Raw genomic sequence first — 14,453 nt, forward strand, 5'->3', positions numbered from 1 at the left:
GAATAATTCACACACTTAACGACTAATAAAAAATGTGCATGTAGTTAGATTTCATTCATATTTCGCTCCCACGTTTTTGTTTCATGGAAATGTCGTTAGAGGTCGTGTTGCTGCAATATCGCCAGTCCCTTGTTTCGTAGTTGGCGTTTCGTAGTTGGCGTTTCGCAGTGGCCGAGCATGGACGCTTATCTGTTCAGTAGCGTGTTAAGGCAGTTCTCCTTGAGGGTGGATTGAAAAGTATCACAATCACGCAAAGAAGGTTTAGGGGAAAATTCCACACGCCTTGGGCTCCATCAAAGAACAAAATTCTCCGATTAATAGGAAAATTTGATGAATGCAGTTTATTCGAAGGGAAACGTCCTCGCTTACCGACTGTTCGTTCTCCGGAAAACATCGCAGCGCTCTTATACGAGTTGCCATTCAACGAAATCCAAACAAGTCTTTTTATTTTAGTTTATTCATTAGTTATTGCAAAAAAGATGACCAGAATTTTGTTAAATTTCAAAAAAAAACTGTAGTTGCTCCATACGCAATGCTCTACAGAATAAGAACATCGGTTGTTTTTTGATTTCAAATCAGGTTAGCAAAATGCAAGGCTTCCGTCTTGGACACACTCCGTTTTGGACAGAGGAACTATAACTCTTTAGATGAGGGGCTTAATGATGACTGAATTTCTAGAATGAAATTTTCACTCTGCGGCGGAATGTGCGCTGGTATGAAACTTCCTGGCAGATTAAAACTGTGTATCGGACCGAGACTCGAACTCGGGACCTTTGTCTTTCGCAGATAGGTGTTCTACCATCTGAGCTACCCAAGCACGACTCGTCCTCGTCTCGGTCCTGCACACAGTTTTAATCTGACAGGAAATTTCAGAACAGCGCACACTCCGCTGCAGAGTGAAAATTTTGTTCTGGAAACATTCCCCCTGCTGTGGCAAAGCCATGTCTCCGCATTATCCTTTTTTCCAGGGGTACTAGTTCTGCAAGGTTCGCAGGAGAGCTTCTGTGAAGTTTTGAAGGTAGGAAACGGGACAATGGTGGAATTAAAGCTGTGAGGACGGGTCGTGAGTCGTGGTTGGGTAGCTCAGATGGTAGAGCACTTTCCCGCGAAAGGCGAAGGTCCCGAGTTTGAGTCTCGGTCTGGCACACAGTTTTAATCTGCAGGAAGTTTCACGACTGAATTGCTTTAAAAAAAAATCAGAAAAATTTGTCCACAAAACAATAAATAATGTGCAAAAGATTCACATTGATTGCTTCATTAATGTACTGATCTGATTAGTCGGAGGTTTCCAGCGGTTATCGAGGCTTCGGAACCAGTGGGACGGTGCATGGCGTATGGAGCGTCTTGCAGTCCTCTGCGGGAGTGCTGTGCGATACGGGAGCCGCTGGCGACTGAATTTTACGATGGCCGTCGCCAAGCCGAACGGCATAAAGTGCGCTGCTAGCGGCGCTAAAAGGAAATTGTGTCGCCTCACCGAGGCTTTTGGACGGTGGCACAAGCCCTGCTCCCGTTTCACAGGCGCCAGGAAGACGGGTACGAATTTCCGATAAAGTGTCGATGTGCCCGGGCGCCAAAGCCCCTTGGCTGTCGCTGACAAAGTTCGGAGATTGCGAGTGAGAGATTTACGTTCCAGAGTTGAGATACTTCCGATGATAAAGTTATCTGAGACTCTGAAACATGTCATTCTGTTAGTCTGTCGCGCATTTCATCCGACATGTAGCCGGTTCTTCTTTACAAAGTGTACTGCAGTACTAGCCATTAAAATTGCTACACCAAGAAAAAATTCAGATGATAAACAGGTATTCATTGGACAAATATATTGTACTAGAACTGACATGTGATTACATTTTCACGCAATTTGGGTGCATAGATTCTGAGAAATCAATACAAAGAACAACCACCTCTGGCCGTAATAACGGCCTTGATACGCCTGGGCATTGAGTCAAACAGAGCTTGGATGGCGTGTACAAGTACAGCTGCCCGTGCAGCTTCAACACGATGCCACAGTTCATCAAGAGTAGTGACTGGCTTATTGTGACGAGCCAGTTGCTCGGCCACCATTGACCAGACGTTTTCAATTCGTAAGAGATCTGAAGAATGTGCTGGCCAGGGCAGCAGTCGAACATTTTCTGTATCCAGAAAGGCCCGTACAGGACCAGCAACATGCGGTCGTGCATTATCCTGATGAAATGTAGGATTTCGCAGGTATCGAATGTAGGGTGTAGCCACGGGTTGTAACACATCTGAAATGTAACGTCCATTGTTCAAAGGGGCGTCAATGCGAACAAGAAGTGACAGAGACGTGTAACCAATGGAACCCCATACCATCACGCCGGGTGATACGCCAGTAAGGCTATGACGGATACGCGCTTCCAATGTGAGTTCACTGCGGTGTCGTCAAACACGGATAAAACCATCATGATGCTGTAAACAGAACCTGGATTCATCCGAAAAAATGACGTTTAGCCATTCGTGCACCCAGGTTCGTCGTGGAGTACACCTTCGCAGCCGTGATCTCCGAGCTGATAGTCGATGCTGCTGCAAACGTCATCGAACTGTTCGTGCAGATGGTTGTTGCGTTGCAAACGTCCCCATCTGTTGACTCAGGGATCGAGACGTGGCTGCACGATCCGTTACAGCCGGATAAGATACCTGTCATCTGTACTGCTAGTGATACGAGGCTGTTGGGATCCATCACGGCGTTCCGTATTACCCTCCTGAACCCACAGATTCCATATTCTGCTAACAGTCATTGGATCTCGATCGACGCGAACAGCTAAGTTGCGATACGATAAACCGCAATCGCGATAAGCTACAATCCGACCTTTATCAAAGTCGGAAACGCGATGGTACGCATTTCTCCTTGTTACACGAAGCATCACAACAACGTTTCACCAGGCAACGCCGGTCAACTGCCCGTTTGTGTATGAGAAATCGGTTGAAATCTTTCCGCATGTCAGCACGTTGTAGGTGTCGCCACCGGCGCCAACCTTGTGTGAATCATTGTATATAACAGCATCTTCTGCCTGTCGGTTAAATTTCGCGTCTGTAGGACGTCATCTTCGTGGTGTAGCAATTTTAATGATCAGTAGTGTATATGAGGTCTGTCCAAAACTTCCGGAACATTTGCACCACTGGTGTGTTGGAGCGAAATGCGATTGGCATCACTGCACACGCCTATGTTTAATGAGTAATTGCAGGGAGTTTCATTGTTGTATGTCTGTCAGTTGTTCTTGAGTGTTGAATTAAGTGAAACGTTGTGTGGAACAGTGCAATTTTTGAGAGGGTAAATAATCAACGCGTCTGCATTAAATTTTGCGTGAAACTCAAGAAAACCTTTATAGAGACACATCACATGGTGCAGGAATGCTCCGGTGATGAGAGCTTAAGCCGTACTCGGCCTTACGTTAACACGGTTTTAAAATGGCCGGACGGAAGTTCAAGATGACCCTCGTTAACGACGCCTACAGACGATGCTCACGTCAGGAACGTCACCGAAATTATTGTCACAGCGACAAACTGTTAATCGATGGTGATGTCGGGACGTGTTGGGACGCCTGCTAGAAAATGGGAGAAGCAAACGGCCTGAAGTATGGCGAGACAATTCATGGCTCTTGCATCGCGATAACACAGCCGCACTTTCATCCCTGTTGGTGCGTGACTATTGCACAGAAAACGAAATCACTGTTTGCCGCACCCTCCTTACTCTCCAGACCTGGCCCCGGCTGACTGCCTTTATTTACAATGTTGAAACCCCGATGAAAGGACGAAGCGTATCAACGATAGACCGGATAAAGGAATATTTGCAGACTGCGCTTCGCACGATCCAGCAAGAGGCGTACGAAGGCTGCTTCCTGGAAATGCAAACGGCATTGGGAGCGGTTTATCAGTTTTGTAGGAGAGTATTTCGAAGGAGACCATGCGCAATGAGAAAAAGTAAGCGTGAAAAAGCTTTGTCGACAAGGTTTCAGAATTTCCTGAACAGACCTCGTAGACTGATTCTCAGAGTAAATGCGTTAGAAAGACTTGTGAGGCTACTCCCCGGCTATGCATATGAGTCCCCCGCAACTAACTTAGCATTCTACCTGTAGTAAATCTGTTTGCGCTTACTTGTAACAAGAACATGTAAAACAGGCTCTAATATCATATATTCAGAAATTTATAGGCGTAATATGAGTTTCCAACATGAACTACATTCAGCGCTTTGTTGTACAAGTTACATTTCTCTCGTATTATGCGTTACCCACTAGAATTATGCAAAGTAGGCTACCTTGTGTGCATTTTCATAGCCCAAATCGGCAAATATAGTGAAACACCTCAAAATGACCTTTCTCAAAAGAATGAAGAATTTTATATTTGCAGTTCACATTCTTATCATTAATTGCACCCTAACTTGTTCATACGCCTCATCGTGTTGTGGCCTTCTCTCATTCTGTTTCGTAAGTGGCAAAGTTAGTGAAGTTACAAGCTATCTAGTACCGAATTGTATGTACTGCGTCGAACCACAGACCATAAAATGTTATCAACTCCGTCAGTTTAATTTGGTGTCCCCAATATTATAGGAAGAGTCATTTTGCATATAGGAATTAGTGACCAAAAGGTCTTTGTAACAGAACTGAGTACCGTAACAACCAAATCTACCAAAAATAAACGCAAAATATATCCGTTCAGAAACAAGATAAAAATTCACTTGATGTGTTTCTAAGAGAGTCTCCACGCCTTCCAGTTGCACTGTGTAAGCTTTGACCAGACGTGATTTAAATTCAAAGAAATGGCATCGACGGCAGTCTAGTAATATATACCAAATGAATTAATAAGATACGGTACTAATCCCCGATGGTACACAAAATATATCAGAACACTGTTGCAAAAGCAATGAAAAAAGAGCGTGCCAAATTTAAAAGAACGCAGAAATCCCCTGACGAAGTTTTACAGGAACTTGAAATTTAGCACGAGCTTCAATGCAACAAAAGTGTTCACAACGAAACTCGTCTCGAAATCTGGCAGAAGATCCAAAGAGATTCTGGTCGTATGTAAAGTACACAAGGAAAAGACACAATGCCACTAAAGTAGAGTTACTGAACACGGTTTTTCGAAATTGTTTCACCACAGAAGACGAAGTAAATATTGCACAACTCCAATCAAGAACAACTACCAACATGAGTAACTTAGACGCAGATATCCTCATTATAGCGAAGGAACTTACATCACTTCATAAAGGCAAGGCTCCAGTCCAGATTGTGACCAGTTAGGTTCCTCACAAAGTATGCTGATACAATAACTCGATACTTAGCAGTCATATACAACAGCTCGCTAGTCGCTACCGAAAGATTGGAAAGTTGCACAGGTCGTACCAATACTCAAGACTGGTAATAGGAATAATCGGCTAAGAATATATACCCAAACCACTAACCATGATTGGCAGTAGGATTTTAGGACATATACTGAGTTCTAAAATTATGAATTATATCTAAGAAAGCAATTCATTGACAAACAGCCAACACCGATTCAGAAAATATCGTTGCTGTGAAGCATAACTAGCTCTTTATTCTGACGAATTATTGAGGTCTATGAAAGGGGACGACAGACTTATTCCATACTTTTAGGTTTCCAGAAGGCTTCTGATAAAATTGCGTGACTACGGAATATCGCCTCAGTTATGCTACTGGATTCGTGTGTTTGCAGATTATGCTGCTTTTTACTGTTTTGTAAAGTCATCACATTATCAAAACCAATTACAAAATGTGTTATACACTACATATATAGGGGCGAAAAGTGCAATTGACTCTAAATAATGAGAAGTGTGAAGTCATCCACATGTCTACTAAAAGGCATCCGCCATATTTCGGTTACGAGATAAGTCGCACCAATCCAAAGGCTGTGAATTCAACTAAGTACTTAGGGATTACAATTACGAATAACTTAAACTGGAACAACCACATAAATAATGTTGTGGGTAAAGCAAACCAAAGACTGCGATTTATTGTTAGAACACTTAGAAAATGCAAAAGGTCTACCAAAGAGACCGCTGACTCTACGCTTGTTCGTCCTGCAGTATTGCTGCGCGGTGTGGGATCTGCATCAGATATGATTGACGGAGGACATCGGAAAAGTTCAAAGAAATTCAGCTCGTTTTGTATTATCGCGAAATAGCGGTAAGAACGCCACGGAAGTGATACGCGAATTGGGGTGGCAATGATTAAAACAAATGCGTTTTTCGTTGCGGCAGGATCTTCTCTTGAAATTTCAATCACAAACTTTCTCCTCAGAGAAAATACTTTGTTGGTTCCCACCTACATTCGAAGGAATGATCATCATAATATAATAAGAGAAATCAGAGCTCGCACAGAAAGATTTAGGGGTTCGTTTTTCTCGCGCGCTGTTCGAGACTGGAACGATAGAGACAAGTTTGAAGCTAGTTCCCTGACCCTTCTGCCAGGAACTTAATTGTGAATTGTAAAGTACTGATGTGGATGCAGATGTAGACTTTTGGTGCGTCAGCTGAATTTAATGTGGTTCTCCTATTATTGGAAAAGGATATATACCTGCTTCATCCACATCAGACAGCAGATCATTTTCGGGAGGGCAATATCGAATTCTTGGATGTCAGTAAGAGAACGATGGTTCCTCTTGCAGTGTTGTGTAAACGAGTAACGCAGTGACAAGCTATGAGTCGGTTACACACGCGGGAAAATAATGATCAGTGTGACTTCGTATCTTATTTTGCATATAAGCTTAACCATGACCTTTTGTGATCAATAATATTAGCATCGGTAATAAATAGCAGGAAGTAAAGTATCCTAGTTTGTCGTTTAATTCACATCACGCTCTTGTGCCTATCTACCAATGAGCTAGTCAAAGTCGAAGTGAATAGAAGTACGACCAGACTGAGGCCATTCCACCTACAAAAATTCAAAGACAGAAAATGAGACTACTTTCGAAGTTTATTCAGTAACCATGTGACACATTTCTGTTCAGAGTTTCATTGGCAGCAAACGACTTGGCAGCGCAGTTGTTGTTGATCCGACATTGCTCTGTGAGCAGCCTGAGAACCGGTCGCGTTCCACACCGTTGACATCATTCGCACAAACAAATGGCCCATGCTGATTGGAGGGTATAAATGGGCATGGATCTGCGAGACTTCCCGGACGACTCAGAGAGCAGGTGGCAGTAGACACTCTGCGCTTTTGAGGCAGCATTCCTGAACTCTCGCCTTTACCGGACCTCACTCAAGGTGACAGCGACTATCACACTTATCAGATCGTAAGGCCAGGCTGTTAAAGCTCCCAGCGAGGACGTGAAGTTCACCTTGACAGCCTCGCTATCAATTAAAAGGGTAGAATCGTCCTTGTAAAGAAACCTACGAAATTGGGGCCGACTAACGACGCTGGATTTATATATGACTGTAGTATCTGTTCCGGAAAGAACAGTTACCGTTGATGACCCTGCAGCTTTTGCTAGAATGAAATGATAATTAAATGGGCACCCTAGCTGCAAAGAGGTGTTGATATACTTCACTGGGGACATGTTGAAAATGTGTGCCCCGACCGGGACTCGAACCTGGGATCTCCTGCTTACATGGCAGACGCTCTATCCATCTGAGCCACCGAGGGCACAGAGGATAGCGCGCCTGCAGGGAGTTATCCCTTGCACGCTCACCATGTGACCCACATTCCCAACATGTCCACACCACTACATTCTTAGTGCGCCTAATAGATGGGGAGCACCTTGATGCACTCGTTACGAATGATGTGCAGGAAGAGCTACTGAAGGAAAGCATTCGTAAGAGCTGTAATCTCTACAGTTTTACCTACATCGTCTTATTGTGATACACGTATTGGATGAACCAATATGCTCTTTGACTCTCCTCGGAATTTCAATAGTAAATCACACTGTTATGCACAATGCCTCTCTTGTAGCGTCTTCACTGTAGTTGGATGATAAACTATATGACGCTGGTATATACAGGGTGTACCAGGAGGAATGGTCAGTATTCAGGAATATGACAAGAACGATCGAAACAAAAAGTCTGCTAAACGTAGACTCTAAAACCTATCTCTTAAGAGCTATGAGCCCTCCACCATCTTGGATACTATGGAACTAACATCTTCCACTGCTAGCTTATTGATTTCCGTATTTTGTTAGATACTATGGACCAAAACAAGAAAAAAAAGGACTTTGTAAACATGGGCTCTAAAGTGCATACGTTAGGAGCTATAAGAGCTCCTTCAGTAGAAGTGGTGTGTTTCACAGTAGCGAAGAGGAAAAAGTATTCATAGCTCTGTCAACATATGTGAAGCAAAGAGCTTACAGTAGAATATAGTTTTTCACGGCCTCGAAGATGTAGTCCTCGTAGCTCTTAAGGTATGCGTTTTAGAGCTCTCGTTTACTATGTATGTGGGCTGCTTCTGTGTTGGCAGCGCTGTGAAGCGCTTTGCATTGGATCTGACTGCGCTTTCTTTGTAAGAGACTCTGTGGCTGGTTGGACTCGTTGGAAGTTAATCGCCAGTAGCGTTGGGCAGTTGGAAGTTAGTCGCCAGCAGTGATGGAAGTACTGTTGGGCAGTTGGAGGTGGACTGCCAGCAGTGATGGATGTTAAATGTGAGAAGTGAGCATTGATGGAGGGTAGAGGTTGAAGTGTTAGCGTAGGCTAACGACCTGTACATGTTCGACTTGGAGACTGAATATTATTCTTGATTATATACCTTTTTACTAGTTCTCAATGACTATTTATATTCGTGTCTGAACTGGATGTCACCTTATTAAGGTAAAAAAAAATATTTGGTTTGCAACAAAATCTTTCCTTTGCTAGCCACATGCCTATTAGTAGTTAGTGGCTTTAGTAGTTAGAATCTTTTTTTTTATCTGAAAGTATTGACGCTCGCTGTATTGCAGTAGTTCGCGTAATGAATATTTTTGTGAGGAAAGTGCTTAATGAAGAGTATAGGTTATTGTTAAGATTTCTTTTTAGTCTGGGCCATTCTTTTGAATTATTTGAAGTCAAGTTGTAATTTTTTTGAGCAGTCAGATTGCGTTGCGCTAGAATATTGTGAGTCAGTGTTGACATGACAAGAAAAAGTAAAGAGAAAGTAGGCTCAGAACGTTCAGTGTTAATCAACTGTTTCAGAATCAAATAACGTAGAAGTTTCATCTTCAGTCATTCTGCAATTTAAGTACAGACACACTCATTTAAATAAAGAAGTTTCAACTAGGCGTTTTTCCTTCGTATGATCGTTCCTGTCATACCAATCGGTACTGACCTTTCGTCTTGGGGCCCCCGGAATTGTGAACGGTTATGGTTCTAAAACACTCCGTTGAAGTACGCCCGGGCCAAATTTTACGTCTGTTAAGGACGACATACTTTCTAGTTGCTAGTAACTCTTCTCTCCAGCGAAAAAACTAGTTTAATATTTCTCACGCTAGTATTTTGGTCACCAGGCGACAGTATGGAATTGTATCGAAAACTGTCCGGAAGTCAATGCACTACGAATGAACATAGCAGCCACTGTCTGCTGCCTTCTGGGCGACGTGGATGAGCAGATTAAAGTGGATCTCTCAGGCATTCCATCTTTATTACGGAGCGAGTCTCTCTGGACTGATATAATTGTTTTCCCCATTGCCCAACTGCATTTTAGATAATGATATTTTTTCGCTTTTGTATGAAGACCAGTCACCTCGTGGTGACATGCATTTCACATCGGGGCTTCAGGATCATTTTATAGCACCTTTGGGAAAGGTTTTTATGATCAGCTGGGATGCATGAGCCTGTACCCAACATTTTTGCTCCGAAAGATAGTTCCACAAGTGGCGTTCAGCAAGTAAAGCCATACATTTTTTCTGAAAACAGATTAGTTTTATTCAGGATTCCAATTCACCTTATAATTTCCCACTCTTTCGGCTGCAAAACCCTATTTTTCAGCAATCTCTGTTAAGTGTGAAGCCTTTCCTCACATTATTCGAAAGGCCTGATCGCCCGCTTATCGACGTCGGAGCAAATGTCTGGCTGCATTAAATAACCTCCCCATTATTCCCATACTGCTTTCCGTGGAGTGCATCCTTTATTGGATCAGAGGGACGTCGAAACTTGTGAGATCCCGGCTGTATGGTAGATGAGGTAGAACAGTCCAATGAAGTTTTATCGCCTCCTCTCTGGTGTACACACTTGTTTGAGGCCTTGCGTTATCATGGAGAAGAAGTTCGTTTGCATTTCGGTTGCGAAGAACACACAAAAGTCGTTTCTTCAGTTTCCTGATGGTAACCCAATACACTTCCCGATGTGATCGTTGCACCACGAGGAACGACATCAAACACAATAACCCCTACAGAATACCAGAAGATCGCACTCCAGTTCGAAGAGATGAGTCTGTTTCATCGCCTGTGACGGTGTTCGACAACAAACTGTCACGATCGGCCTCGTAACATCCAGGCACCTCCGCACAGATACACCACTGGCCATTAAAATTGATACGCCGTGAAGATGACGTGCTACAGACGTGAAATTTAACCGAAAGGAAGAAGATGCTGTGATAGGCAGATGATTAGCTTTTCAGAGCATTCACACAAGGTTGGCGCCGGTGGAGACACCTGCAAAGTGCTCACATGACAAGTTTCCAACCGATTTCACATACACACACAGGAGTTGACCGGCGTTGCCTGGTGAAACGTTGTTGTGATGCCTCGTGTAAGGAGGAGAAATGCGTACCATCACGTTTCCGGCTTTGATAAAGGTCGGATTTTAGCCTAACGCGATTGCGGATTATCATATCGCGACATTGCTGCTCGTGTTGGCCGAGATCCAATGACTGTTAGCAGAATATGGAATAGATGGGTTCAGGAGGGTAATACGGAACGCCGTGCTGGATCGCACCGGCCTCGTATCACTAGCAGTCGAGATGACCGGCATCTTATCCACATGGCTGTAACGGATCGTGCAGCCACGTCTCGACCCCTCAGTCAACAGAGGGGGCCGTATGCAAGACAACAACCATCTTTACGAACAGTTCGACGACGTTTGCAGCAGCATGGACTATCAGCTCGGAGACCGTGGCTGCGGTTACCCTTGACGCTGCATCACAGACAGGAGCGCCTGCGATGGTGTACTCAACGACGAACCTGGGTGCACGAATGGCAAAACGTCATTTTTTCGGATGAATCCAGGTTCTGTTTACAGCATCGTGATGGTCGCATCCGTGTTTCTCGACATCGCGGTGAACGCACATTGGAAGCGAGTATTCGTCATCGCCATACTGGCGTATCACCCGGCGCGATGGCATGGGGTGCCATTGGTTACACGTCTCTGTCACCTCTTGTTCGCATTGACGGCACTTTGAACAGTGGACGTTACATTTCAGATGTGTTACGACCCGTGGCTCTACCCTTCATTCGACCCCTGCGAAACCCTACATTTCAGCAGGATAATGCACGACCGCTTGTTGCAGGTCCTGTACGGGCCTTTCTGGATACAGAAAATGAGCGACTGCTGTCCTGCCCAGCACATTCTCTAGATCTTTCACCAACTGAAAACGCCTGGTCAGTGGTAGCCGAGCAACTGGCTCGTCACACTACGCCAGTCAGTACTCTGGATTAACTGTGGTATCGTGTTGAAGCTGTATGGGCAGCTGTACCTGTACACGCCATCCAAGCTCTGTTTGACTCAATGCCCAAGCGTATGAAGGCCGTTATTACGGCCAGAAGTGGTTGTTCTGGGTACTGATTTCTCAGGATCTATGCACCGAATTACGTGAAAATGTAATCACATGTCAGTTCTAGTATAATATATTTGTCCAATGAATACCCGTTTATCATCTGCATTTCTTCTTGGTGTAGCAATTAATTCAATAATATTAGTTCCTCTTATTATAATAGTTAGCTGATGTCTCTATACATCCGTTTATGATCTCTTGTAAATCATAGCTAGTAGTAGCTGGCAGGCACACCGCTCCTCTCAGCCTCTCGCTTCAGACCTGCTACCGACTCGCTTCACATCTCGCTTACTACTGACTTCCTACGAACGCTAAAGTGCCGTTTCTCCTGCCAACAATGCTTTCTGGTGCAGACAATCCCTGCTACCATTACAAAAATGTATCAATGCGCGGTCTTTCCCGCTCTTTTCTTAAAATGTATCCATACGCGGTCGCTCCCGCCATTTTAAAAATTATATCAATTTGCGGTCTCTCTTGTCAACAATACTTTGGTGCAGACATTCCCTGCTACCACAATTGTTTCCAACATGACAATCATTAATTATTCCTACTTAATCCTATTAATAAAATATGAACATCTTTCATAAATGGTGGTTTGACAATAGGAATATACACGTCTTACACATGTTAAGTTCAATCTCAACGGTTTCCCAATCAAATTAAACGCAAAAAGCAAAGAAAGTTTAAGACCAGATGGTCAACTCTCGAATAATTGAAACCGACAGATCGCGTTAAAACGAACGTCATAGGAACTTTAAATCGACGATCTGTAAATGGTTCTGGACAATGCGTCCAGCCTGGTAGATGTTTACCATCGAACTGCTTTGGCCCAGAGCGCTGTGTGGCGGTATTGTGCGCACGTGGCTGGCTGGCGACGTTCCTAATCGGACAGTTCACATGCGCCGGCGTCGCCCCCAGGTCCGGGTCCCAGCAGGGGCGCGAGCTGATCGCCATGCGGCTACTGCATGCGGCTCCTTCGCTTCCGGCCGACGGCCTCCGACGCAAGGACGCTACCGCGGCGCGTCGCATGCAGCCTATCTGAGCGGGAAGCGGTGCGCTGACGGCCACGCCCAGATACGCACCCCGCTGCCATCCGTCTTCTTGCTATTGTTCAAAGAGCATTTTCTTGTCTGTGTCGGTGCCCGATAAGTGTTATCCAGTCACCAGCAGAGGCCAACCGGAACGGAAATCTACATCGGCCTAACTTTATCACACCGGATAGGTAGCTTTTGAATCGGTAACGGTGTTTGTAGTGGAGTAATCCACTAAATTACAGGCCCGTATCGTTAACGTCGATATGCAGCAGGATTTTAGAACATATATTGTGTTCCAACATTATGAATTACCTCGAAGGTTCAAATGGCTCTGACAAGGGAACCTCTCCATCGCACCCCCTCAGATGTTGGCACAGTGGATAGGCCTTGAAAAACTGAACATAGATCAATCGAGAAAACAGGAAGTAGTTGTGTGGAACTATGAAAAAAATAAGCAAAATATACAAACTAAGTAGTCCATGTGTATGATAGGCAATATCGAGGAGATGTGAGCTCAGGAGCGCCGTGGTCCCGTGGTTAGCGTGAGCAACTGTGGCGCGAGAGGTCATTGGTTCAAGACTACCTTCGAGGGACGCTACACCTAAACCGAAAAATTTGAAAACGTTAAAAACACATGTTTTGAGCGAGCACAGGGAAAACTGTGCGACTGTGAAACTTTTGCATTCATTTGTTGCAGTTTACGTGACAAACTCTTATGTTTTCATCACTTTTTGGGAGTGATTATCACATCCACAAGAAAACCTAAATCGGGCAAGGTAGAAGAACCTTTTCACAAGTACAAGTTAGGTAGGTCGATGACATATTCCTGTCATGTGACGCACATGCCGTCACCAGTGTCATATAGAATATATCAGACGTGTTTTCCTGTTGAGGAATCGGTTGACCTATGACCTTGCGATCAAATGTTTTCGGTTCCCCATTGGAGAGGCAAGTCCTTTCCTCTACTAATCGCACAGTTTTGCGGTGCGGTGGCAAAACACAGACACTAAACTTATTACAGTGAACAGAGACGTCAATGAACGAACGGACAGAACATAACTTTGCGAAAATAAAAAAGTAAACTTTTCATTCGAGGGAAGACTTGAACCAAGGACCTCTCGTTTCACAGTTGCACACGCTAACCACAGTACCACGGCACTCCTGAGTTCGCATCATCCTTGATGTTGCCTATCTTGCGCATGGGCTACTCAGTTTGTATATTTGCTTATTTATTTCATAGTTCCACACAACTTCTTCCTGTTTTCTCGATTGATCTATATTAGTTTTTCAAGGCCTATCCACTATGCCAACTTATAACTTAATCTGAGTGGGGTGCGATGGGGAGGTTCCCTTGTGAGCACTATGGGACTTAACTTCTGAGGTCATCAGTCCCTTAGAACTTAGAGCTACTTAAACCTAACTAACCTAAGGACATTACACACATCCATGCCCGAGGCAGGATTCGAACCTGCGACCGTAGCGCCCATAACGGCGCGGTCGGTGGCTCCGCATTGGGCACACTCGGCTGACGCACGGCCACTTATTGCGCCGAGACGACCCGCCCCCCCCCCCCCCCCCACTATGTCGCTGCGGCTCCGTTTTGTCTGTGGTCCACATTTTGTTGGAGTGTCGCCTTTTCGCTGTGCTCAGGCAGACGGTAGCGCTGCCTGATACGCTCCCTGCAATTTTAACTGATGACACTACCATGGCGGACTTA

The 14,453-nt window shown here is 44.5% G+C and overlaps 1 protein-coding gene and 1 non-coding gene across 3 annotated transcripts in view; one reads left to right on the forward strand and one right to left on the reverse strand.

Moving 5' to 3' along the window:
* LOC126282045 (protein goliath) overlaps window positions 1-14,453 on the forward strand; it is a 601,667-nt gene that overhangs the window by 252,452 nt on the left and 334,762 nt on the right. The window lies entirely within an intron of this gene.
* Window positions 7,540-7,614, reverse strand: Trnat-ugu (transfer RNA threonine (anticodon UGU)). Its single transcript has one exon. It is a non-coding gene; the product is annotated as a tRNA-Thr (tRNA).

The sequence above is a fragment of the Schistocerca gregaria genome, chromosome 7, assembly GCF_023897955.1.
Source record: "Schistocerca gregaria isolate iqSchGreg1 chromosome 7, iqSchGreg1.2, whole genome shotgun sequence".
In the NCBI taxonomy this organism is placed as follows: domain Eukaryota; kingdom Metazoa; phylum Arthropoda; class Insecta; order Orthoptera; family Acrididae; genus Schistocerca; species Schistocerca gregaria.